Source organism: Pogona vitticeps, chromosome 3 (assembly GCF_051106095.1).
Source record: "Pogona vitticeps strain Pit_001003342236 chromosome 3, PviZW2.1, whole genome shotgun sequence".
Classification (NCBI taxonomy): Eukaryota; Metazoa; Chordata; class Lepidosauria; order Squamata; family Agamidae; genus Pogona; species Pogona vitticeps.
The window spans coordinates 54,409,249-54,436,133 of record NC_135785.1 but is presented as its reverse complement, the minus strand read 5'-3'; the positions used below and the strand labels follow the sequence as shown (position 1 = coordinate 54,436,133).

Genomic DNA, 26,885 nt, shown 5'->3' with positions numbered 1-26,885 from the left:
ATTAACTGCAGAAAGATTTAGTGTGGTTCATATAGAAATGCTTTTGGGATGGTTGTTGTTTCCAAAGTTATATCATTGGCATTTCCCTGGTGGAACTTTCGTCTGGTGAAAAAAGGGCTGAAACACTGCTTCTGCAAAAATTATTGATCATTGGGACCAAATTTCATTAACTTCCAGATTTTGTTCTCCTGATTATTTTGGCATTGACTGTCCTTTTGGAAATAATTGCTGATTATTTAACAGATCTCAGTATCTGCAAATACAAATTTTATTGGTTCATGGGAAAGTGCTGTCTTCTGTCCTCCTTGTAAGAAAGACAGACTCTTCAGCATGTCTTGCTTTATTGGAAATTTGATCATGATTCCAAGGCAGGAATTATTTAATCTTATTTTTTTAAGTTTCTAGGTACAGATAGCATTTTTTATTATATCTGGCACAATTTATTCTATTAATGTTGATTGCAAAGTACTTGTATAAATTTATGTATACTTTTGCGACGTCACTCAAACCAATTGTATTGGCTCTTGCCTTTCCATTGGACTATTTCAGTGACGTGGAGAGGGGGGATTTGCTGGTTGGGTAACAGCCTATCCTCCATATTATTTTACCCAGGCTTCGTGCCCAGGAGAGGACACTCCAGCTTCGCATACACCATCGAAACACTAGACGCTGTTCCAAGTCCTCCATGCAGAGCATGTTACCATAGTCTCTCGAGACTGAAGGATGCCTATGATGATGAACCCCAGGTCCACAATTTGCTGGCCCCTATTTATCTGAAGGCAGGTAGTAGCATTCAGCAATAGTGTGAAGTTTTCAGTTGTGTCACTGAAACCTGGTCGTATTTCTTTGTACAGGAATGTTTTGGCCCTACTGGTGCAGCATTCCCATGTGGAATTTCACATAATGGTGATAGTATACTATGAAGTGAAGTTACACCATATCCTATGCTCTGTCATGGTAATATGCAGGGCAGAAGTTGATTGGACGTCAGAAGAATAACCTTTTGGATTATAACTTCCACAATATCCCTCATCTAGCATGGGCAAATGGCAACAATGTTGGCTTTTGGTTGGGAAATTTTTGGGAGACGTAGTCCAGAAAATAAAGATTGCAAGATCTTATGCTGATGCACCCCCACTCCATCTCTTGCTGATTAGAGGGGTGGTGGTGGTGGAAATCCTGTAGTAGAATTTGGTAGAAACATACTATTCCTCAAGCATATCTCCACCCCATTTTGAATATTCCACTGGAACATTTTTGCTGGCAGAATGGCTATGCTACCAGTAAATTGCAGAAGTTCTGCCAATATAATAATTATGTCATAAGCATATTTGTCCATAAATTGCCCAGCAATAATTATGTCATAAGCAAATTTGTCCACTAAACCATAAGACCTCTTAGAAAGCATGTGTCCACTATAGGATTGCCCTCTTAATTTTAAGAGTGTGAAGTAAGAATTTTGGATGGATACTCTAAAACCATTTTAAAGATCATGTCCCTAAAATGAGAACAAGTGTTTTCATTAAAAATAAAATTCTAAACAATTATATAGGGAGGAATGAGTAATAAAATGGACTATCTGCAGCTGCTACTGCTCAAATACAATTTCTCAAAGCAAAGGAATATAGACTGAAATATTTATCAAGGAGTATGTGCTGGTAGGCTTTATTTATTTCCATTTGTGAATAAGATATATATCTTCTAAAGAAATTGAAAAGTGATAGCTTGAGTGGGAAAGAATTGTCTAGAAACAGAACTGCTGTTCGACTCTCAGATCCACAACATGGTCCAGCTGTTTCCTAGCACACATACTATGAGGGTACAAATAGTTCAGTGGCCCTTCCCGCTGGAGGAAGACGTGGGTCTTAGATAGCTTTGTGTGGAGATTGATTTCTACTTATTGCTTCCTTTTGACCCAAAAATGCAAGGTCTGGGCTTCTTGGGAACTCAGCACTTTGCTGACCTTGAAGGATGCTTCTGTGGAATGAGAAGAGCTTAGGGTACAACTTAGTGTCACTTGGTATCTGGCATGTCCCTCCCTCCCACTCACCCACAACCTCTTTTTCTCAGAGGAGAGGAGTTGGTATTTCATCCTCCCCACTTTCTACTGTTTCCTGTTATTGAGATACACTCTTCTTCTCATTCCACTTAACTGCATTTCTATACTTTGTACATGATTCTCAAGGCAACACGTCTCATCTATCCCTTATTTCATGGAACACGCTTTCCTGACAAACCAGTGATTGGATTGTCTTTCCTTTGACCTATTTTAGGCTGCATTAATAGAAGTATAGTTTCCAAATCCCACGAGTTACTAGTCCCCCTCTATTCAACACTGGTTAGGCCTCACCTTGAGTATTGTGTCCAGTTCTCGAGACCATACTTCAAGAACGATGCTAACAAATTGGAACAAGTTCAGAGGAGGGCGACAAGGATGATCAGGAAAGGCTGAAAGAACTGGGCATGTTTAGCCTTGAAAAAAGAAGACTGAGGGGTGATATGATAGCACTTTTCAAATATTTGAAAGGCTGTTATACAGAGGAGGGGCAAATCTGCTCTTGATCATCCCAGAATGTAGGATACACAACAATGGGCTCAAGTTAAAGGAAGCCAGATTTCACTTGAATATAACTGTTATTTATTTATTTATTTTATTTATTTATTTTATTTCTATCCCGCCTATCTGATCATATTAGACCACTCTAGGCGGCTTACAGTAAAAACAACAATGTAATTTTAAGACTTTACAGCAGAAACGTAAATAAAAAAATAAAGAATAGAATAAGAAAAAAAAAAAAGATCGTCAAGGGTTTTCTGTTGGGAAGGCCCGCCTATACATCAATGTTTTTAGTTGTTTAGTTCCTACCTGAGTAGGAAACTCCAGAAAGGTGAGAGATATTTGGCAACCGTGGAAAAGGAGTGCCTGGCCATAGTATACGCGATTCAGAAGGCCAAACCTTACATCTGGGGAAGACATTTTGTTCTGTGCACTGACCACTCACCACTGCAGTGGTTAAAGACAATGAAAACACATAATAGTAAACTTATGAGGTGGGCTTTAAACCTGCAAGATTTTGACTTTGAAGTGAAGGTGGTCAGAGGGACAATGAACTGTGTTGCTGACGCCTTGTCAAGAAGACCCGACAAGTGAAGACGGCGAAGAAACCATGGACTGTGTATATTGGTGACCAAAAGTTAAATGTACCTGTTTATTGAACAGGCTTGGTTTGTATTAATAAAGGTAACTTAATGTATTGCAAATATTAATGTATAAATGCATAAGTGATATGTTTGACCTAGAGTGAGTAAGTATGGGTTATGGGATTGGATTAGAATGTATAACTGTTTATGTGTTTTGATCCTGGTTGTTTTTTTTGGAGAAAAGCACTTTAGCTTTTCCCCCGCAAAACAACTTATAAAGGGGGGAGGTGTCACATACAGCACTGATGGTACCTGTCTGTCATGGGTTTGGAGGGAAAGTTCCATCCTATGGGGAGTGGAAGGCGGGACATCAGGGGGGAGGAGCTGTACTGTATATATTTGGGGGAAGTCCTTCGTAAGAGAGCTGACGTGGAGAAGTGGAGTTGGAGTCTGTGGGTCAGACTGGGTACAACTGTTCGTCAGATAGTACATACCTGATAGGTTCAGGTTTCTATCTAGGTAGCCAGAACGGATAAGTTCAGGGTTTGTGCGTTACCTTAAAGTGTTCCGTGGGAACCAATCGGTTGTATGTGTATGATTGGGACTATCCCAAGTTCCAGTATCCTATTTACCTGATCCTTTTATTTACCCTGTTTGTTTTTTCAATAAAACTTGTTCTCTTGTTTATTAAAATCCATTCCTGGTCTGGGTGACTTGGGAGAGCGAATGGTTGGTGGCAGCATAACTACAGGGTGGGATACTCCAGTAGGTCTGGGGTTGCTACATTTATTGGTTAGAGCAGTACGACAGTGGAACCAGTTACTGCAGGAGTAGGTGAGTGCTGCAATACTGGAGGCGTTCAAGAAAAACTTAGATAATCACCTGGCAGATATGCTTTGATTGTATTCTTGCATTGAGCAGGGGGTTGGACTTGATGGCCTTGTAGGCCCCTTCCACCTTCACTTTTCTATAATTCTAAACACCAAACATAGACTTGTTGAAAAAAAAGGCATATTGGTTCTAAACCAATTATGCACTATATTAGACATATGTTAGAGCATCAGCAGTATCAGCAGGTATATCATGCATGTCTCCCTTTAACCAACACTGAACCAAAGAAAGAGTGACCTTCTTAGAGTCTTCAAGCAGTATTTCAGTGGAAGCTGGTGCTCATTGTGGTTTCTGGGGCAGAAGGTGCAACACTTAATGGTGGGCAGTAGCCTGGATTCAGGCAGAGCTGGAGGGGGGCATGCATATAAACACACTTAGAGGTCAACACGCAGTCAAGACTTCACACACACTGTGAGGCAGGGATTCATTCAGACATTGCTTTATCCTTGCCCATTACCTCATGAGTCAGCCAATAAGCATAAGAACAAAACTTTCCCCAAAATTAGATGTGCCCCTTAGCTGTCAGTGCTTCTCTGTCTGCTTGGTCTGAAAAGCTGGACATTTGACTTATTTGCTCACATTCATCTGCTCATTCTTTTCTCATTTCCACTCATAATTAATGCAAGGAGACCTGGAATTCAGTATGAGGGGAATGAAGGCCGAGCCCTGATATGCTTCCCACAATATGAAGAGAGGCAGAAATGAACTGGTTGCAGCAGAAGGTATTCTGAACCTGAGGAAGGACACTGCTCTGTTTGTCTTTATGGACAAAAGTGATGCTTTGCATTTGAATTGAGATTTCCACTATCCAAGATTTTTCCTCCAATTAATGTCATATTAAATACAATTCCAGACAGACCCTCTGTCATCCAAAGTGGCACCTCCCTCACAGGGATGCCATGTGAATAATATGGGTTAAGTTTGTGTAAAACAACTGGAACTCCTTGAAGAAGCATGGGATATGAAGTAATGAAACAAAATAAATATTTCTTTTAGTCTCTTATCTTTTACAGACCAGCTGTTCTTCTGTTCTCTTCTCTCTGTATACACCCATACACACATTTATGCTTATATTATCTAGAGAAAACCACAATTTATATATTTTGAGGACAGCTGTGATTTAGATAACCACCGTGCTGAATGGCCTGCTGAAATTCTGTATATTAAACACCAGCATTTTGAAGGCTAGCTTTCTGCATCTGCTTGCATTAAAAAGGCAAGAATATTGCTTTCTGTCTGCAAGGGAGTGGCAATGAAGCACTGGTGTGTGACGTGAACCCGGGTTTATAGAATATTACAATGAGTCTGTGTTCTGCATGGTACTAAGAACAAATTCAATGTGCAGAGCAATTGCGCATCTCTTAACCACACATATTTGCACAGTTTACCACTCTTTATACAAAACAGATCATGTGGGGGCAAGTGGGGGGTTGGAGAGAGAAAGAAAACACAGTTTCTTTCCCTGTCTTGTCCTACTGCATTCCTTCTCTTCAAAGACATTTTTCTGTAGCCTGGCTTTGATATAGGAAGTGAGCTGGGAAGGGAATAAATACTTATGATATATAAGAAATTTGAGAAAAGTTTGGTTTTGCTCGTCTGCAGTTATTTCATTTTATTAACACATCATAATGTCTGGTGTGTGTATTTATTTATTTGTTCCATTTTTACCCTGCCCATCTAGATTCAGGAATCTACTCTGGGCGTCTTACAGACTATAAAGATAAAAACAGCATTAAAATAACTTTGATCACAAGAGCAGAAAGATCAATAAAGAAAACACGGCCAAAGAGCCTGAAAAACCCAGAACAACCAAAGAAAACAGGATCCAAGATGGGATAAAGAAGCTATGTAATTTGGGGGGGGGGGGGGAGGCCTGCCGGAAGAACCAAGTCTTCAACTTGTTTTTAAAAATTCCCGGTGAAGGTGCTTGTCAAATCTCAGGGGCTAAGGTGTTCCGAAGGTGAGAGGCCACCGCTGAGAAGGCCCAGTGTCTTGTTCTCTCCTTCCAGGCCTCTCTCGGGGTTAAGCCTCACAACCTTCTGGTCTGGCTTGATCGAGTGACCCGAGTACAGCTAGGTGGTGAAAGGCACTCTGCCAGGTATTGAGGCCGTACACAGTTTAGGGCTTTATATTTAAGAATTAGTACCTTGAAATTAATGCGGAAGCTAATGGGTAACCAGTGTAAGGCTGCCAAAGTGGGGGAAATATGTTGCTATCTTTTCACCCCAGTTAATAATCTGATGGCCGTGTTTTGGAAAAAGGTGTAATGGGAAAAGGTGAGTTTGACATATATGGAAGTTGCTCCATATGTCTAATTATCTCCATTTGTCTTTAGATTATTACACAAATCCTGTATGCTAATTAAAAGGCAAAACTGTAAACGGCCAGCTGTTAGATCATTGGCCTTGTTTATAAGAATCAAAATCTCACACATGTATTTATTTTCATTGTGGAGAATTTACTTTACAGATATACTTTTACAGCTATACATTTGCAAATATAGTCCAGATTTTCCTAACAATGGAACGTGGGACTCAATGAAGATAATAAGAATTCACCTGGAATCTCCTGCTGTGATGGCTGAAAGACTTTTCTGTTTGGGTTGCCCTTCCAGACTGTGTTGTAAACTCTTCCTGAGCAAGAGTGGATCAACGCATATGTAATTTTTTCCAGCAGGCTTCTCTGTGCAGTGCAAGCAGAGTTGCATTTATCAGCTGCAGCCCTGTGGCAATAGATCTTCCTAGCTCATAGAATAACTCATGTTAATCATAGCAGCCGATTTATTGTCTCCTTTGTCTTGTACATAAATAATTCATGGCATTAGAGAGAATGAGCAAAGGGAGTGAATGGAGCTGCTCCATTCTGCCTGTGCGATGTTCCACTCTGTGTACATATTCAGGACCCTTCCTTCTCAAGGCATTTCCCACAGTACCAGAGATATACTAGAACAGCGGATGGCAGCTTCTTAAGGTCCAGAAGCATTTTTTTATCTCCCCCACATTTTGGAAGGCTACATCTACCTTCAGGCCTTGGAGGGGGAAAAATGCTCTCATAAAGAAAAAATCACCTCCCCAGAAGCCTGGGAAATAAGGTTGCCATTTAAACATATTTTTGACCATGTCTATGTTTTTTTTTTGGGGGGGGAGGCTTATTAAGAAAGAAATACTAGAAACAACTGACTGGATTTAAATGCAATTCATGTACCCATGCTGCTTCTTTTTCCATTTGGGGGAGATACTTCCTTCTTTCAGCGTTTAGGAGGTTCAAGGGTACCTGGGAGAGGCCCTGGGGACACTGAATTGACCTATAGGTTGCACTTTGCCTACCCTTACACTGCGCTCATGATTGGGGTGCAGGTTTGTTTGTTTGTTTTAATATGCAAGCAAACACAACATTTGCATTTGTGTGTGTGTGTGTACAATTGTGAAACAACACACGTACACTTGAAAAATGTAAGTCACGCAAATGTTTTATTGTATTAGTTCATAAGTTCTTTACCTGTGGTCTGCAGAGGGCTGCAATGTCTTCATGGGGGGAGTTGCTAAGGCTCAAAGAAATGTTATGGTCTTTTGCAGTTAAAATTGAATGAATGAATGAATGAATGAATGAATGAATGAATGAATGAATGAATGAATGAAAAGGAAATGTTGAACAAAATCTTAATTTCCCTTGCTTCTTTGTGCAAAACTTGGCTTTTCTCACCTACTGCCTCCATTAGAAACAAGCAAAAGTAAAAATTAGTTATGAAAATAACTGTCTGATAGCAAATAACTATTTGATATTTCTGCACATAGTGAGAACATGCAAGTGAATTATGCTGAGTAGCTGAGAGACAGCACGTGACATTTCTTGCTACTGTGCAGACAATCAGAAACCATGAGAAGAGAGAGTTGGAGTCAGTCAATGTCAGTGTGAGTGGGTGTTTGGAAGGACTTCGTGATCGTGTTTCTTCTTTGATTTCTGCTAATAAAATTGTTTTGTTATTGTTGGGTAAAGTGACTTTTTGATATTATCACAGTGAATTTCATAACAATACGTTTTGGCTGAACCTCAGAATAGCTGAATTTGATACATAAAAGAACTGATGCTGTTCATGAGGGTGTATCCTGTTTAAAGCAAAATGAATCTTCTAGTCATCTTAAAAAGTATCACCATTATAGCAAGGAATATGTGTTGATGAGACCCTTCATGAGAAATATTAAATAATTATTTGATGCACTCTAGGGTTTTAAATCTTGAGTTAAGTCTTGGTGGTCCATGGCAACAAAAGATATTTAAAAGAGGTCCATGGTAATGAAAAGGTTAAGAACTGCTGTATTAGTTGATGTATGAGGTGACTGATAAACATGGAGAAAGTAATGGGTAAAAGTGTGGAGATTTGTAATTTGTGACTACAATTCTCAGAATTCTCCAAGCAGCAGAGCGATCTTGAGAATTCTGGGAACTGTAGTCCAAAATAATCTGCACACAACAATAGGTTGTTCTAGAACCCTAGATGCTTTTCAGGCAGGCTTTTAAGCAATACTTGGGCAGGGAGAACTCAGGAATGCTTTATTTAAAGATTATTGCATCTTTAGAAGAGAAGGGCAAATCACTTCTGTGTAGAAACCCATGAATAGGGTTGCCATAAGTCAGAATTAGTTTGATGGCACATAATTATTAAGTATTTAGTAGTTATAAATATTTAATTATTTTTAATATGATTTCTTTGGTATTTTAAAACTGTTGGTTATTTTATAGCTTTAATTGCTGTGAGCTGCCTTGGGTCCCCTAGGGAGAGAAAAATGACATACAATGCAATGCAAATTCTGATCAAGCATGTCTCACCACCACATTGCCATATATTCTCTTTGTAGATTCTACTGTTGCATTCTATGGCAGGAAGGGGGAATCTCAGGCTCTGCCACTACATTATGGTGTATTGCTTTCACAGTTTTGTATTAGTTCCCTACCCCATTCAATAGGGTTGAAATGCCTTTTCTAAGGCACAGTTATCAACAATAAGAGATCTGATGTAAAACATACTATTACCCTTTCCCCACTGGGTTGGCTTTCCACTGCAGTGCAGCCCCTGAGTTCTTCCTTGAAGTTGAAGCCATACCTTTGGCTGAAAGAGGTTCCATGCTCTTGCCTCTTGCTTGGGGAATTCTGGGAACTGTAGTCCACTAATTTTTTTTTTTCAAAGATGAAGCCAAGAATTTTAGAACATGGGGACTTCTTTCCTGGCAGGTCATGTAAAGTTGACAAAGTCCCGATAAGGGCTGTGATATCAGAATATATCAGTAAGACCTTCTTATTGGTGACCTTATGATGGCAAAATAATGTCAAATATTTGTGCCTGAAAATGTCACCATGGTACAAAGTTCAGTTTGTTCCCTGACAAAAAAAGGCTCTTTCAGTCTATTTTAAGATTCTGCCAGATACAACACAGGATGTTCAGGGACAATATTATTGAACTTGACAAAATGTTGTATCTAGCTTTATCACTGTAATGGGAAGTGGGCCATATCCATTAAAAAGGCACATGTGAAATATGACTTTGCAGCTGTTCCAAGATCCCTCTTCATTCGAAATGGAAATTTGTTCTCTACCTCCTAACATAAGAGAAATCAAAATTCAGATCCTGATCTGGAATACATACAACTTCTATCTTTCTCTACTTTTTATTCCTTGTCTGTCTCACGAATGTATGCACTGCTTCCCCACCACTACCATCTTAGGGTTGCCACTATGTATATCTTATAATGTACGTAGCATCCCATTCCCTCAAATGCCAAGACCAAAAACTGGAACTAGGGGTTAGATCCTTCTGATTTCACTGGAATATGGCAGGTAAGTTTGGGGGATGGACTGAAAGTCCTTCTGGGCCAACTGGTTCTGGAAACAGCCACAAAAAGAATCTAGGCAGACATTAACTCGGCAAGAAAGCATCTGTGTAAAACCTGGCTGAGAACATGACACGCTATGGTGAGAACCTGTGAAAGGAGACTCACAGCCGGTCCACAGCGAGATTTTTACTCATGCTGTTTGCCAATGTTGCCAGGTCAGCACCAGTACAGTATCAAAGTCAGGGTGCTGATGCTTCTCTCCATGTTTTGCTCCAAATAGCATATACCGTTGTTTCTGTGTTTTGAAGCACTGACTTATACAACTGCAATAGACAGTGAGCCTTGGTGCCAGCCGGGAATTGATTGGAGATGGGTGTCCAGATGCTTAAGCTGCTAGGCACAGCAAAATCAAATATTCTTCTCCTCTAGTACCACTTGTCTGAGATTCAGCTCCCTTCTTAGAGACACAGGAAAATATAGCCATCCTCTGAGACTCAACTGGTCCCTGAGACCTATTTTAGAAGACAGTTGCACAGAATAGAAAATTTTGACATATTTTGTGGCTTATTCTGAAATTTCAAATCTAGGTAAGTTGAGGAGTGAGATGATGAATGTCCTGTACTGATCCTGGGGTGTCAGCAACTGAATATATCTAACATCACGGGCAAAAGTATCTCTAGAACTTTTGGAAGAAATGGGACAAACCTGCATAACTGTGTAAGCTAAACTCACATGCATATTACCTGCTATCACAAAACAGTGCATATTGTCTGCATACATTAAACTAATAAATACATTTGGGATTTGAGGTGCACACTATGGTTTCCCCATAAAGACCCATGCTCATAGGGAATCAAATGTCTCAGTTGGTCATTCTCCCATACAGCTGCCTAAATTTCAGAGATATTCATGGAAAGAGGACCATTAGCTAATGTCTAGGAAAACTCTACAAATACTGTATGGCTAGTACTCTTTAGAATGCTGTTTATTTGATGCTGCAAATTCACATACACTCACAGTGGTTGAATGTGTGCACTGACTTGTTTGAAAAGGATTGGGTTGGATCCAGATGGAGTAACTGACATTTTAGTCCCATTGATTTCAGTGGGATGAGTTGTCATGCCTAACCTTTGTACTACTGATTTGCATGGGACTAATGACTAACCTGTCTAGGATCCAACCCAATGCACCCAAAGTGATTAACAGTCATTAATTTCACACATTTACTGTGTGTGCATGGTCTTCAGTGACACATTTACACATACAAGTCACCACTGCCATTGAATAATTGTGTAAATGCAAATCTTGTCCTTCACTGAAACAGATGCAGGACAGTAGCAGTAAGAGAGGCATCAGCAGTTTTAGGCATGTGAGTTATGTGATGCCTCAGAACAGATCATTACCAGGTTGATTATCCAGGTGCCCCTCTCCCTGCTTGTTGGAAAAACATCCCAACTTTTTAGAACAAAAAGATGATGTTCAATTCGTAACAACTAGCTCATTATTCAAATTTTTGCTCCTCAGTTCACTTTCATATTTCTTCTCTTAAGTCTTGAACTAGTTGATTAAAATTCAATACTGATGAATGGGGCTTACTTCTTGGATCCTCTATCAGAAGGACAATTGCAGGATGCCATGGGCAAGCAAGCTGAGGAGCTCTTCCCCCTCTAAGGCCAGCCAGCTTTGCATTTCTGGACAGCCTCTCTCTGCACACTGTCCTTCAGGGATGCTTCCATCACTGCTGGGTCTTTCTCATCCCACAGACAAGATTTGTTTTCTTTTGAGCCTCAATTAAGCTGAAACACACACCAAAACAAACACCTTCCAGGCCTCTGAGGTACATGTCAAGCTCAGACTGCCTGGTGCCGTGGCTCGTCTGGCCTGAGGGAGTGATAAAAGAATTTGAGGATCCCCTGGACAAGGAAGTCAGGGCCTGCAAACAAGTTCCAAAGTTTCTCTTGACAATTTGCCGCAAGGGAGCAAGAAATACCTCTCTAGAAGACCTGGCGTTTTTTCCCAAGCTGATTTTTAATTTTGTCAAAGCCAAGGGATGCAGTGAAAATGGCTTCCTAAAACTCTACACAATTATCTTCTGAGAACTTTTGTCTGAGCTTCAGCAAAGCCTAATTTTTTTCATACTAGAAATATACCTGGCAAATAGATCTGCTGTCTTTCCAGGAGGAAACCATGTTCATCTGTTGCAGCAAAACCAAGAGAATCTTGTGGCACCTTTAAAGACAATTTTAACTAATTTCATTTGGTACAAGCTTTTGTTGATTATAAATCACTTCTTCAGAGGAATGGCGCAGAGCTACTATAGACAAACGTGTACATAAAAATGTGTAAATGCATCACTTTGCCTGGCTTTCTAAACCATGTTGCTAACTGTCACCAGAAGTAATAAAAAGAAAAAAAATGACACAAAAACAAACAAACCTGGATTCAAGGTAAAGGGTTTATTCAAAACACACAAAAACTCAAATCCTGCTTTATAGCAGTGAATATCATTGCATCTCTGTAAAATGATAATGACATAATATTAAGAACTCCATCAATGTGTTTAATAAGTGAGATATATCACTTAGGGTTAATGCCACACTGCAATGCAGCTCAAAATTTAATTGCGACAAACACTATATCTCTTCCCACTTGTTTCTCGTCCCATCTCCAGTTCATGCTCATTCTCACTTGCAGTTTTATCCCTGCAGAAAACAGTGTGCTTGTCAAGGTGTTTTCTCCTTATGCATCAGGTGATGGACAACCTTTGCTGACTCAAAATTCCCTAATAAATCTGTCATAGTTTTAATTTTCATGTAAATAAATGTTAAAATGATTAATGGGATATCAGAATTATACTTCTAGAAATATGAGATGTCATCATAAAATGGAGATTTGAACAGCAGTGTACTGAACTATTACAGGTTACTTCAAGGCAAAGAGCTCTTAAAACTTTCTTTAGTGATCATCCAATATTTTCACCATCTAAGGAACCCCCTCTTCTGATAGTACACTATCTCTTATGCATAGTTTGTTTTTTAGGTTTAATATAGTTTGATAGAAAGAGCTGGTATGGCTGATTAGGAAAAAGTCTTGCCATTAGGGTTGATAGCTTAATGAAAATGTTGACCTACACAGAGTATGTTCATTGTGAAAAATCCAAATTCCATGTCTGGGATCATTTTAAAAGGAACTGAAAGTAAAACTGCTAATATGATAATGCCTTTATACAAGACTATGGCATGACCCTGTTTGATATATTGTGCACAGTCCCAGTCACTGCAATGTTTGGGCTGTTTTAGCGTAGAAAAAAGGTGGATAAGAGTGAATCATGAGGGAGGTTTGTATAATTATACATCATGTGAGAAAGCAATAGGAAAATCCCTCCCCCTCCCCACATCAGATAAGACCCTGGGATTATCCATTGGAGCTGAAGGCTAAGAGATTTTGGGACAGATAAAAGGAAGTATGCAGCCACTATGGAAATCGAATGATTTTAACACAGATTTTGCACATTCACTTGGAAATAGGATGTAATGAAAAGGAAGGAAAGCATCACACATACAGTGTAATTGTTTGTGGAGGTCACACAACAGAGAAGTAGCTCCCACACCACTGCATGAAGGTTTGGATGGAGCATTTGTCATGCTGCAAGTTGTTGGCACAATGTGACAAAATACTGGAAGTATGGTTTTAGGTGAATCCACTTGTGAAGGCAGCAGTTTTTGTACATCAGAGAATCATACAAAAACAGTCCTTTAACGGAGGTGCTGCCTAGTCTCACAACAGCTGGCAGAGCCCAATAGAATAGCATCCTGTCTCCTATCATGACAAACAGTGCTGCAGGTCATTGTAACCAACAGCAGACATCAGCATAGGAGTCACTGTGTGCAAGTAGTCAGTAATAAAGCCAAGGCCATTGTTATGGTGCTGTATCCTGTTGATCAACCAACTGCAAGAGTGCTAGGATATTTGCAATTATTTAGCAGAGCCTTTCCAAGGCTTCAGTCTGTGTTTTGCCTCTATAAACCATTGGCAACATGTATCTTGCATTCATGCACCATCCATTGTTGCCAACAATAACACTGGCTAACTAGTCAGTCACACTACCACCCAGGGGATATCTCCTCGACTAGGATTTCATTCTCCTTTGTACAAGGGCAATCTAAAGTTAGAGACAAGGCACTTATTTCCTGGCTAACCATATTGTTCTCTGTATATGTTTTTAGCTTTTGAATGCCTGAACAAACAATGAAGGGAAGGTGGGAGAAGATAGGGAGGGGGATGAGACGTGGAGAGAGAGAGAGAGAGAAAGAGAGAGAGCAATATGTCTTGAAGCTGTCGGCAGAAGTTTCCTCTCTTTCATCAACTGCAGATATTTTCTGCTTAGGGGGCTATGACATTTTAAAACAATAAAGCAAAGACTAGGAGGCTTTTTAGAAGCCTCTTCAAACAGTAATACACACTTTCGGTTTATTTTTTTTTAAAAAGAAGGATGCATGACTGTGAGTGCAAATCTTGTTAGGAAGTGTTGTGAGTTTCTCTTGAGTATGAAAGATGTATCTGTGCAAGACACCAAATATAGATGTGGTATTAATCTCATGTGAAAAAGGAAAGACTGAAGAAGAGAGTAATGAACTCATTGCTCTTTATCTAAATTTTCACATAGAACCAACATTGTAGCTAAGGCCTTAATTCAGATCCATCTGGCCATGTGGCCAGGGGATTTTGGAACATGTAGGCCAAAAATGATATCTTTCAGCTTTACCACAAGTACTGTACTCATAATTTCCCCTTTCCTCCGAGGTTAATAAGATATTCAGAGGTTTCACATTCATAAAATAAACGAAATCTTCTGGCTGTTGCATGGCTCTATAAAGAAGATATTCTGGTTCATGGACAAATAAAAATGCTGCAATATGGGATTATTTTAACATGTGCCTAACTTGCAGCAGAAACTTGTCCAAAGAGGCTTTTTATATCTTTCTAGTACAGCTTTAAGAGCATACTGCTGTTTTGAGAGGCAGCTGCTGCTTAATAGCAGAGAAGGATCAGGTGTCAGCCAGTTGCCCTGTTTTGAATGTGAAGTGATTTTGGCAGAGAAGAAAATTGTTTCCTATATAGCTAAATGCTGAAATGGACATGGATGAACAGGAGACATTAGGACCAAAGTAAATCAACAGATGACCTTCTGCCTTCAGGGTCAAAGATCAAATGCAAAATGACTGGCTCTGAGCTGGGAGGGATGCATTTACTCTGGTTTTGTATGTGTAATCCACGGGGGTGCAAGAAGTTTTTTTTTGGTCCAGAAATTAGACTGTTATTTGCATAACTTTCAGATGCACTGTTGTTCAGGCCATCTGCAAGCCCGTACTAGTAAAGCTTACATGCTGTGGTACTCAGCACTCCAAAGGGATCAGTATTGTTGTTGTTTTCTAAGACAACTGCTAGTCTTATTAGGGAGTCCTGGTCAGCTTTGTGAGACTTAGTTCTGAGGACTGTATGGTAAGACATATGCTAGGAAAACACAGATAAAGATGTACATAATATCAATTACGTATAATATTGGCTTAACTGAAAATTCCATTTCCTTCACATGTACGCAAGCGACATTATTTTGGGGTTTGGTTTACTGTCTAATGTTTGATTCAGTTGTTCTTCCTTTGCTATCTTGAGATATAGGGATGGTTGTTAGACAGGTGGCTTTAGTGTGGGTTTTGTCTGTATGTTTTGTTTTAATTCAGGTTGTACATTTATGTTACTTTCCTTGTAGCTGCCCAAAGTAGTAGCTTCTCACGATTTATTCTATTTTATTTATTTATTTGATTTCATACCGTCCATCTGATAACCCAGGTCACTCCGGGCGCTTTACATAGTATAACAGAACAGAGTATAAAACAAAACAATACAATAACAGGGCAAAGTATAAATTAATCAATACAATATTAAACAAATAAAAATAATATCACTAAACTTTAAAATAAAAATAGGAAAAGGAAAAACAGCGGGGTTGAGCAAGATAAAGCAGAGAAAGGCTTGTTTGAATAAAAATGTTATAATCACTTAGATGGGCGGGATATAAGTCCAGTCTGTCTGTCTATCTGTCTTTCTGTCTGTCTGTCTATCTTTTGCACAGCAAATTTTACAAGCCAGCCTTTTCTCTCTCTCCAAAGCTATATTTTAAAAAGAATGACACCCTTGCCCTTTCCTGGTAAGGAAAATGCATGGAAACCAACATACACAGCGCAATTTTCAATATGACTTAATTTTTATCAGAGCAAGAAAAGAATAATCAATCTTCTTCTATGAGGAAAGAGCATAAAAAGGACGACAAAAATGCTTACAGCAGAGAATGAAGAGAAATGCAAAATCTGTACTCTGTAGCAATGCTATAGAGTACAGATTAGCCCATAGCTAAGGTGGGAATCAGCTATGGTGATCTTTACTGCAGCATTGGGTCACTCATTTAAGAATGAATTCACCTTTTGTCTGCAAATTCATTTCTTGTCTAAGAGCAGAGTTGGCCCTAGTATTAGGAGGAATGAATCAGCTACTTCACGTAAAGGATCTGGGTGCCATGAACAGGCAACAAATAGTTGTTTTGTCATTGGTGGGTTGTAACAGTCACGGAATGGGGAGAAACACCATGGGGATTCTCTGCCTCAGATACCAGAATAAGTTGCCCAGGCTTTAGTAGTGACTTCAGTGAGGCAGCAAAATATCTCAAACTGACACTACCCAGAATCCAATTGGCCTTTTATGTGTGCCTAAATTAAGCCATGTAAGTCATAGTAATACATTTCTGCAAATTAATGGGTGCCATTAGGTGCCTGTTGCTCAACCGGAAATGCAAGCAGTGGCTCATCAAATTAGTAGCAATTTGTCACTGTGACTAACATGGGTTCACTTAATGCATGTGTAAATTGTCAGTGTGTTATAGTGGATAGAACAACAGACTAGGATTCAAGAATCCAGTATTCAAATCCCAACCTGATCATGGAAACTGACGCGGGTCTGGCAATGTTAAAATCACTGCTTGAATCACACATATCTTGAAAACCTTTTTAAGGTTGGGTGTGACTTGATTTCACATCAATTGTCAGTAGGATTCTGAACATATCCTTATTTATGCAACACAAGCACAATCAATGGGCTTTATCACACCTAGCTATATTGGACTGTGATGCTAGCCTTACAATAGGATGTGATTCTGGGGTTGCTCATTCCAGTGCATTGCTTTGCTCTTCAGTTCTTCAGCTGAGTTTGTGAAATGATTTGTCCTGTTGTCCTCAGCCTCAGTATTACGCAGCTGTATATCTTCCTATCAGTTCACATTATCCATTTTATTACTCCCCGTCAATACACTGCTCCCAACATATAACTACTGCAGAAACATGAGTAGATACAGTTCATAAATAGAGAATGGTAGCTGCAGTGTTTTGGAAGTTATAGTCCAAAAGATTAATTTAAAAAAAGGAATTTAGTGTAATCATCATGATCAGCATGTAAGGATGCTATTTATTTTCTTCTCACTCAATCTGTGCCGTTGCTTTTTAAAGCTGCAAGCTGTACCTCACCGTGTACCTCTGAAGTAGTACTATTTGAAGCCATAGAACTCTGGTGATGGTTTAATGGGCAGCCTCTTTTTCCTCTTTAGGTATTTAACAGCCACCATGAAATCTCCAGCCTCCTATCACAGCCTGCAAAACCTAAGTATCTCATTGAGCTGTTATTAATAGGGAGTTTGTCTAGTGTCAGAACACACACATAAAACACATTAACATTATCACATAATCTTATTTAGCAAACATTCAGCACTGCTTCGCCTTTGGTAATTGCATTTGGTAGATGCAATATTTATGAAAGGGGAAACGGAAGTGTCACAACTCATCTCCATGGAGCAGTAAAAATCCTGAAACAAAATTGCATTAGGCAGGATTTTATAGGAGCCTCAGAAGACACCCAGGCTGCAGTAGCAGTGACTAGGTGGTTATACTCTAGCAGAGTATGCCTCTGAACACTCTGGCTATAAACTCTAAACTTTTGGAGTTTGGAGAATCCACAATACAGTATTCCATGTAAGAGACCAAGGCAATTTAATCCTCCATCTTAATATAAAAACAAACAAACAAACAAACAAAAAAACCCATATCCTTCTCAGTGACTATTTACCTTTGCTCAATTTGTCTTTATTACTTGCATTTGCCCTGGGATCAAGCAGTGCTGTAGCGACAGGACAGGAGCCTGGGTTCTGCTATATCTTAAAATGACAGTGTTCCTTTTGAAGGCTTATTGATTTATAGGAAAAACTGAACTCTCAGAGTTCAAACTGAATCTCTAAGACACAGCTGCAGAACTTGTGGTTTTCTCAAATTCTATTGGGCTCCCCTTTATATCAACTTGCGAGCTTTGAGCAGTGATGATGAACGATGGCAACAGGAGTGCATGAAAGTCTGATTCCTCACTCCTGGTCCAAACTGTGATGTAGAATACATCCATTTCACACAGGGATGAAGACTGACTACATAGTCATTCTTGAATTGATGCTTGGGACCATAGGTCCCCATAAATATATATACCACATTAAAAATATATCCAACATACAACAAAAGTTATCCTTTTCTCTTCTAGAATACATCAGAAGGGGAGATGCTCTACCACGTGTTGTTGGGAGTACTAGAGTCATTTGCAACCGGTGCTTATCCAGACCAAAAACAAAATTAAAATTAAAGAAACAAACACATTGTGGCATCTTAAAGAAAAACTACTGTATTTTAATGTGAGCTTTTATGGACAAGTCTCATTCAGTGTCCTAGCTGGCCCTTTTTTCTACTGATACCATCCTCTTTGTTGAGCGGATTGCTATACATTCACAGGAGGTTTCGAGACAGTCTTATATGTGTGCTAAGATGTTCTTCTTATTACCTCTGATCTCCAGAAGTTAATTTTGAATTTTAAGTTCACCCCTTCAGTGTACACCAATTGTTTTGTGTGCTAATTAACCTCCATAAAAATTAAAAGATTCACCAGTGAGAATTGTATGATCCAGCTGTAAGTGTGCAATAATTAAAACAACAGGCTTTGATTTGCTGGGTAATTAGGAAAATGCTACCTTGACAGTAGAAGAAGTAACACCACCCTGGATTCAGCCATTCCTTTGATCTCCTAAGTTGCTGTTTGGGAGCACAGTTCCGTTGACAAAACATGGGGTTGCCTGACTCAGAAAACAAGCAAAGATGGGAGGGGGGAAGGTCATCCGTCTCCTACATGGATCAGGATGGGTTGGTGCAAAGGCAAAGAAAACAAACAAGGAGGCTAATGAGTCAATAGAAAGGCCTGTTGGACAGGCGGGATGAGGTCTAGGAGTCTGAAAGGGGTCCAATTTCAAGTCATCCTAAATCCTGTAGAGAGAGATGTTTAACAGATTAGAAGGTCTTGCTTAAAGGGGGAATCTAAGTAGGGTTGCCAATGACTCCAGGAGTTCCCTGGCTTTAAGTGGGCTGGGTGGGGCTGATATGTAGAGTACCAGCCTTGGATAAAGGGGTTCTACATAGTATCGCTTTTAATATCTGGTGAAATTTAACCCAAACTGTCCCAGGATGTCACCAGAAGAAGGACATGGTAAACCTTTTCTGAGTATTCTCTAGCTAGAAAACTCTGGATCGGGTCACTATAAGTCATGACTGACTTGACTGCATGCAATTATTATTATTGTACCATGGGTACATTCTCCTTTCATGGAGTTTCCATCTAATTCTCTGCATAAAATTCTCAGTTAAAAGGTTGGCATCCTGGGTCATTCTCACCATGTTTAATTTAGCATGCTCCTATTTTGTTTGCTGGGTTCACCATTGGATCTTGCAAGAACAACCAGTTTTTGGTAACAGAAAAATATTTTATTCATCTGTTTGTTCGTTCGTTTGTTCATTCATTCATTCAATTTGTATATTGTCCTAAGTAGTGAAAGCACTACTTCGGGCAATGACAAGATTAAAACTTAATATCCTCAGAACCCCATAATAACAAAAAATACATTTAAAAAGAATAAAGCAATGACAATAATTAAATAATGAATATAAGTAATCATATAAATCTAGATTTATTTTAAAAATCACAGCATCTGGGAGATCCAGTTATTAAAGGCAGCTTTAAATAATTCCCTCTTTATCAACCTCCAAAAGAGAAGGGGGGAAGAAGCCTGACATATACCTGTTGGCATTTTGTTCCAGGGACTAGATGCCAAAAAAGGAGGGGACACAATTCTTTGTATTCACCCATTTGTCTTCCCTTGCTGTAGTCTCTTTAACAACATGATTGAGAAGAGTGGGTTGGAGGGAAAGCTGACTTCTGGGAAAGTCATTCTGAAAAGTATTGAGATCCTAAAGCATTAGGCTTTATAGCTCATATCCAGCACCTGGAATTGAGCACTGCAACTGACAGGGAGCAAATTAAGGCACACCAAGACTGGGGATATAGTCCCAGTAATCAGTCTGGTCACCACATTCAGGACCAGCTGAAGTTTCCGTACTGTATGAAAAGGCAGCCCTACATAGAGAGCATTACAGTAATTTTTGAGGTTACCATGAATGGCTGTTGCAAAGCATTTCATATCCAGAGAAGGGTGCAATTGGGCAATCAGCCAAAGTCAATAGAAAGAACTCTTTGCCATGGCAGATATTTGAGCCTCCATAGAGACTGCTGGGTCCAAGAGTATCCCCAAGCTGTGGATCAGATCCTTCAGGGGGAATGTAACCCTACTGAGGCCATATAAATTTCTCTCTAACTGATCCAATGATCCTCCTAACATAGGATCTCCTATTGGCCCTCATCCGTTTCATTATCAAAATTAGGTAATACTCAAAGACCAGTACAGCCTTACCTGCATTTGAATAAAAGGAGAGATAGAGCTGAATGCCATTAGCATACTGGTTGACAGTGAACCCCCAATCCCCATATGATTTTTTTCCAATGTAGATGTTAGAAAGCATTGGGAAGATGGTCCCCATAACAGAGGTCCATGGAGGTGGAGATGGCATCCCTAAACTGTGCCATCTGGGATCAGCCGTCAAGAAAGAACTGGAACCACTGAAGAATGAAGCCCCCAATCCCTAAATTTGATAGCTGTCCCAAGGATATCATGGTCAATGACATTAAAGGCTGCAGAAAGATCTAGGAAGACTGGCAGAGTTAGGAGGCTGCCTCTGTTAGACAACTGTCTTGCAGGGCAACCAGTGCTGTTTCAGTTCCATGACCTGTCTTAAACTCTAATTGAAACAGATCCAAACTGCCAGTTTCTTCCAAGAATGCCTGAATATTTGTCAGCATGCAGTAGTGAATAGGATCTAGACATGCACATACTTGGAGTAGATGCATTATCTTGAAGTTTAGACACAACTGAAATCCTATTGACTTCAGTGGACCTAGCGTGAGCATGAAGGAGGTAGATCTAACTCAGTGGCTGAAAGCCATTAGTAAGTCACAACTAGAGTAGGATCACTGAATCAGTGGAGATTTGGTGAGTCAGCTCCTCTGTGTGTTCCCTGGTTCAATAGGGCTGCTTTAAAAGATTTCAGCGAAAGATATCATGCTCCTTGGTGTAAAAGTGGATGGGATGCTTGAATCCATTCTCATCCCCTGGCTCAAAATCCACTAGTTTCTACGTCAGATGGGCCCCCTTCTCCAAAGCCAGGAAAAGGACAGGATGGAACTAGGCCTTTCTGTATTACTCCCGTCAGTACGCAGATACATTTTGACTCTCTTCATTTTTGTCCAGTTGAATTTCCATCCTGCTGCGTTTTGAACTTTGGAGATGGGCTTGATTTTCTGAACGACATGTTCCTGTCCTGAGATCTACAGCAGGAGAGAGAAACACTTAAAAACAACAACAAAACAGAAGGAAAGAATGAATGGATGTATCTCATTACTCCATTCCAGTTACTGATACTGGAAAGTTAAAACACTGTCTGGAACGCCTTGAGGCTGTTTGGTAAACAGCATGAGCGCTTCTGCCTTGTACAGTGTTAAAAAGAAAAGAAAAGCATTTCCCACAAATATGTGTACTTACTGGAGTATGAGCGTAACCTCGAGAGAAAATGTTAGGAGGGCGGGAAGGCTAGTAAAAGGCATCCCGAGCCTATGGTGGCCAGATGCCAAGGAGAAGCGGGCTTTTGCACCTGTAATAGTTGCACAGAAGAGGGAAATTTTAGCAGGTGTAAGAGGCTACTGATCCTGCACCTGTTGAAATACAGTACTGACATTCCTCAATGTTTGGCAAAGGAGCCTTCCTCCAATGATTCTCTGAGGTTAATCACAAGCTCCCATGCTGGTTTTGGCAAGAGAGCCGTTTTAAAAACAAATTGTCCTCGAAGCCATGCAAAACACCCAGGGTAGCCCTGCTGGCCACAAGGCGAGTGCCGACCTACTGAAGCGGCAACGCCTTTCTAGAAATGGTTCTGCGTGCTCACGAGAGGCGCATTGCCAAAAGCGCGAATCCCAGTTCACTGCCCTTTGGACGTTTTCCCTGTTCCCAACAAGCCTGGCGACTGTTCAAAGCGAAACCTGATGAACCCAAACGGCACCGCAAACCTTCTCCCGCCGCTAGATCGTGAAACAACATCCAGGCTGAGCTGTTTTCACCTCAAGCTCCCTCCCTCCCGTTACCGTAACATCGCGCCTGCAAAGAGATCTACGACCTCGAAAGCTTGCGCGCATTTTTGTGCCTTTGCGGGTTAATCTGACAAAACTACTAGGGCGATATGGAATTGGGAATGTCAAAATATGGGGGCTTCCTTGTCGGACGTCTGTAATGTGCGTACGACTTTCCACACATGCCAGCCGAACCTATCAGAGCCTCTCCTCAATACCTTTCTTGCTGCCACCTCGGCTCCAGCACGCCGGCGCACTTCCTGCCCTCGTAGTTGCCCACCCCGAGACAATATCCTCCCCACCTTGGCCTCTTCGATGCATGCCTGTTCCGAATGCATTTTTAGCTTGCTCTTGTTTTTGTTGTTACGTATGAATTGCCCAGAGAGATCTTTGAACACGCGTGGATGAGCGCACGGATTCCACTCCGGGACTGGTAGCTGTGTCCTCTCCAATATAAATAGAAAGGCAGAGCTTTTATGTGTGTTTTAAGCAGAGACAGAGAAGTTAACTTTTTAAAAAAACTGCTTTCCCCAGAATCCCACAACAAGTATGGCCATCCACAGCCACCACATGGGATTCTGGGAACTCTAGTAAAACTGAAGTAACATTACACATATATGGCTTTCACGATGAAGATGAAGGCCGGAAAAGGGGTGGGGGGGAATTAAACTTTAGGGCTACGGTGTTACTGAACTTTTTAGATCTGTATATGTATCCTTAGTTGATTATTCTATATTTAATTTGCAAAATTATTAGTTGAGCCATGGAAAAGGCGACTTCCAGTTCAGGCTTCTCTAATTCTTCCTACAAAGAAAAAAAGACAGGGTAAGAAATTATCCATTACGCATAGGCGTGAAAAACGACTGCTAGCGGTAATAAAATAGAAGATACGTTGCAAGAGATATAAGGAAAACGAGTGACTCAAGAACGCATCGGTATAAGTCTAGTGCAAAACACTCGCCTCCAGGAGCAGTTACATCTAAGTTATCCTATGAATTCTCCTAATACTTCTGCAGATTAAGAATAAGTGAGACACTGCATGTATAGTGTGGTCTATTGTTTTAAACTATATTTTAAGCCGCCGCGAGTCCTACTTCGGGTAGAAAGGCGACCGAGAAGGAAAAGAAAAAGGGCCGAGGCCGGGGGGGGGGGGACGTGCGCTGAGGTGTCTCTGAGATTCTCGGTGTTCAGAGAAGCTCTTTAGGGGCCCTTCCTGTTTCGTTTTAACCTGCGAAGACCTAATAATCCCGGGTAGGAGATTATCTCTTTGCCTTCATATTTAACCTAAACATTTATTTTATTTTATTTATTGCATTTATACCCCGCCCATCTAGTCAATCGACTACTGTACTCTGGGTGGCTGGAACTGTCTACTTTCATTTCCAGAGGGGTTTATTCGTGTGCTTTTCCCAGCTTTTTAAAAAGCAGGTTATTTACAAAACTCGTAAAGAATAGCTGGCAATATTTCCAGATCCTGGAAATATCCACCTCCCAGTCTATATATATAGTGAGAGAGAGAATAAATAAAGCATTTTTGCCTCTTCACGGCAATCCGAAACGCATGTATTCAGACGCGAGACTGGTTAAGTTTAATAGGACTTCCTCCAAGTAAATGAGGTTGAGAAGAAAGCTTTATGAGAAAGAAGGCAGTTTTTTTAATTCAGCAGTGGAAAGAAGCCTAGCACCTGGGCAGTTTTATGTAACAGAGAGGAATAATCAGATATCCTGAAGACAGATTTCCTCATACTGTATTGTCCTACATTATGAGGTATTCATCTAGTCTTATCTGCATGCAAAAATAGGTTTATGTGCCCTTAAGACCAGTTTTGTTTGCACTTTCTTTGGGTTCTTCTTGGTATTTCATTCAGATCTCCTGCACCTTGTCCAGCTGTTGAAGGAGAAAGGGTGGAAGCAGGAAGACAGTGGCTTCTCTGCTCCATCATGCATACCCAATGTATTCCAGAGTCCGGATCTCATTCCCCCCACCCACCCCTGGAGAGACCACTCTTGGGATATCCTTAGACCTTGTAGGAACCTTTCAATCAGGCTGACAGTGCGGATCTTGCTTCCTGTCAAATCCTACTGGAACATTTTCTCCCCAAAGACACAGTTAGCAATTGATAGGAGAAACGCCAGGTGGGCATTTAGCAGTTGCTCTGATCGAAACTCAGCTCATTTAGGGTCCTGTAATTACAGCAAAGTGTTGTTTTATTTTTAGTGTATCCATAAGCATAACTTGAAGGGAAATTAAAAAAAAAACAAGAGCCAAAAGAAAAGGAAAGGAAATGTGGCTAATTTTCTGGTCAGCGTAGGTTGTGTAGTGAGTATAAACAATACAGTATTTTGTTGGTTATAGCCATGGCGATGCTGTTGCTAGAGTTCTTCAGACAGTGATTTGTGTTCATGGATTCACTTTTCTGCAGAAACAGGCAAAATTATTTCTAATAATTGAACGAGGTGAGGAAAGAAAAGTTTGCAGACAGTAACTCTCCAAAGTTCCCAGGGGCATCAAAGATAAAATTATCTGTATCACCTTGAAGACATGTCTGCAGAGAAGCCGCATGAAACACAGTGGGGCTTCTTTCTAGACCAGAAAAAAGGTATGGGATTACACCTGTTTATTATATTATAAATGTTCATGGAGCCAAAACCCTATAGCTCTTCACCTAAAGTCTGCATAACTTATCTGCATATTGCAGCTAACGGATGAAGTGCCGGTGCATCTCCCTTGCACAAGTGTAATCCGCTATGCAAGGAAGACAGTCCCCAGTACCTCATCACTTATGTGCAAATAGCCATGACAACTTACACAAAATCTAGGTGAACCTAATATGATTCTATATGTGTTCTGGACTATCAAGTTGTTACCGCCTTATAGTGACCTTAATACAGCTTTTAAGGTAAGTAAGATATTTAAAAAGTAGTTTTACCAGTTCCACTCCCCTAGTGAGTTTATATGGCCAAGTGGGGATTTGAACCTTGTTCTCCAGATTCCTAGTCTGTCACCCTATCCACTACACCACATTGGAAATCCCAATATGATTCTAGCCAAGCATTAAAAGCTCTCAAAATATTAACAGTTAAAAGTCAGATCCTATATAAATCACACTATTCATTGTAAGTCATACTACATATGCAAGGCCTAGTTTTTATTTTGAGTCATTTCAGAAAAACTTTCATACACCTGGTTTATGCTCATACTCACTAAACCTAAATACTATGCATTCATGCTTGGAAGCAACTCCTTGTAATTGCAACTAAACTCATGCAAAACTGGTTTAGGATTGTAATTTCTTTTTCATTCATGTAATGGATATCTCAGTGGTTTGGGGATCTGACTGGAGAACCAAAGGCTGGGAGTTTGATTCCCTGCTGTGCCTCTTTGACAAGGGCTGAACTCCATGATCCATACAGTTCCTTCCTGCTCTGCATGTCCAAGATTACTGTTATTAATAATTATAATAATAACCCTTTGAGATGCTGTGTACACTTACTTACTTGAGTCTGATTCAGCGCACATGACTCTGAGCACAGCCTTGATCTTCACGGAGGACTGCTCTCTGTGGGGCTGAAAGAAGACATGGCTTTGTGATGGAACATCTTACTTGAAAAGAACTTTCAGATGAAAAGACTGCCATTCGAAACGCATGCACTAGCGGAAGAAGTCACATTGAACACAGATGGAATTGACAAGCGAGCGAGCGAGCAGGTGGGGGTGCGAAGCAGTCTATCCAGATGCAAAAGGAGAGAGGACTGCTCTACCTTAAACAGAAGAGGGCATTTCCTTACACAGCTATTAAAGGCATAGGGGCCTCATCCTCTTTTGCGTCAGTCGCACCACCCTAGAATCAAGTCATCCCAACGTTAGCTTTAAACGATCCTATTATTGACCCATGGACGGCTCACCCCAAAATTTCGGGGACAGGCGTTCCTGCTAAAGCCATTTCCTGGGAAAGAAGCCCCGGTGCTTTCCAAGCACGATTTACAGTCTTGCTCCCCATTCATGGTACTTCTGATGATCTGCGCCTCTAGCTGCGGATTAAACGATCTCCTTAAAATTGCGCCGCGTCATTAATTAAAGGGACACCACAGATTTCATGTTGGCCTAAGTCTCATCTGTCTCCCTTGTTCTCAATAACAATTACACCCTGACCGTTCCTCATCGCAACGTTTTAAAAGAGGCCATTTCTGCGGGAATATTAATATTCTAATTTCCTTGTAAAATGTGCCAGGGTGCCAGCAAGTAAAGGCTCATAACTTATCAAGGGGGCTGGGCAGGAACTGCGCGGTTGCCTCCGCTAAAAAAAAACCTCGGAGCCGCGGCAAGTGAAGGATGGAAAGAACCGCGTCGCCCGTCGGTGAAGGGCGACCGGCCGGCCGGGC

At 40.5% G+C, this 26,885-nt stretch overlaps 1 long non-coding RNA gene across 1 annotated transcript; it reads right to left on the bottom strand.

Annotated features, from left to right (window-relative positions):
• Nucleotides 1-6,298: 6,298 nt before the first annotated feature.
• Nucleotides 6,299-22,466, bottom strand: LOC144587891 (uncharacterized). The gene is made up of 2 exons (XR_013543119.1): nt 11,457-22,466; nt 6,299-10,372 (listed from the first exon to the last, which is right to left on the bottom strand). It is a non-coding gene; the product is annotated as an uncharacterized LOC144587891 (long non-coding RNA).
• Nucleotides 22,467-26,885: the final 4,419 nt, after the last annotated feature.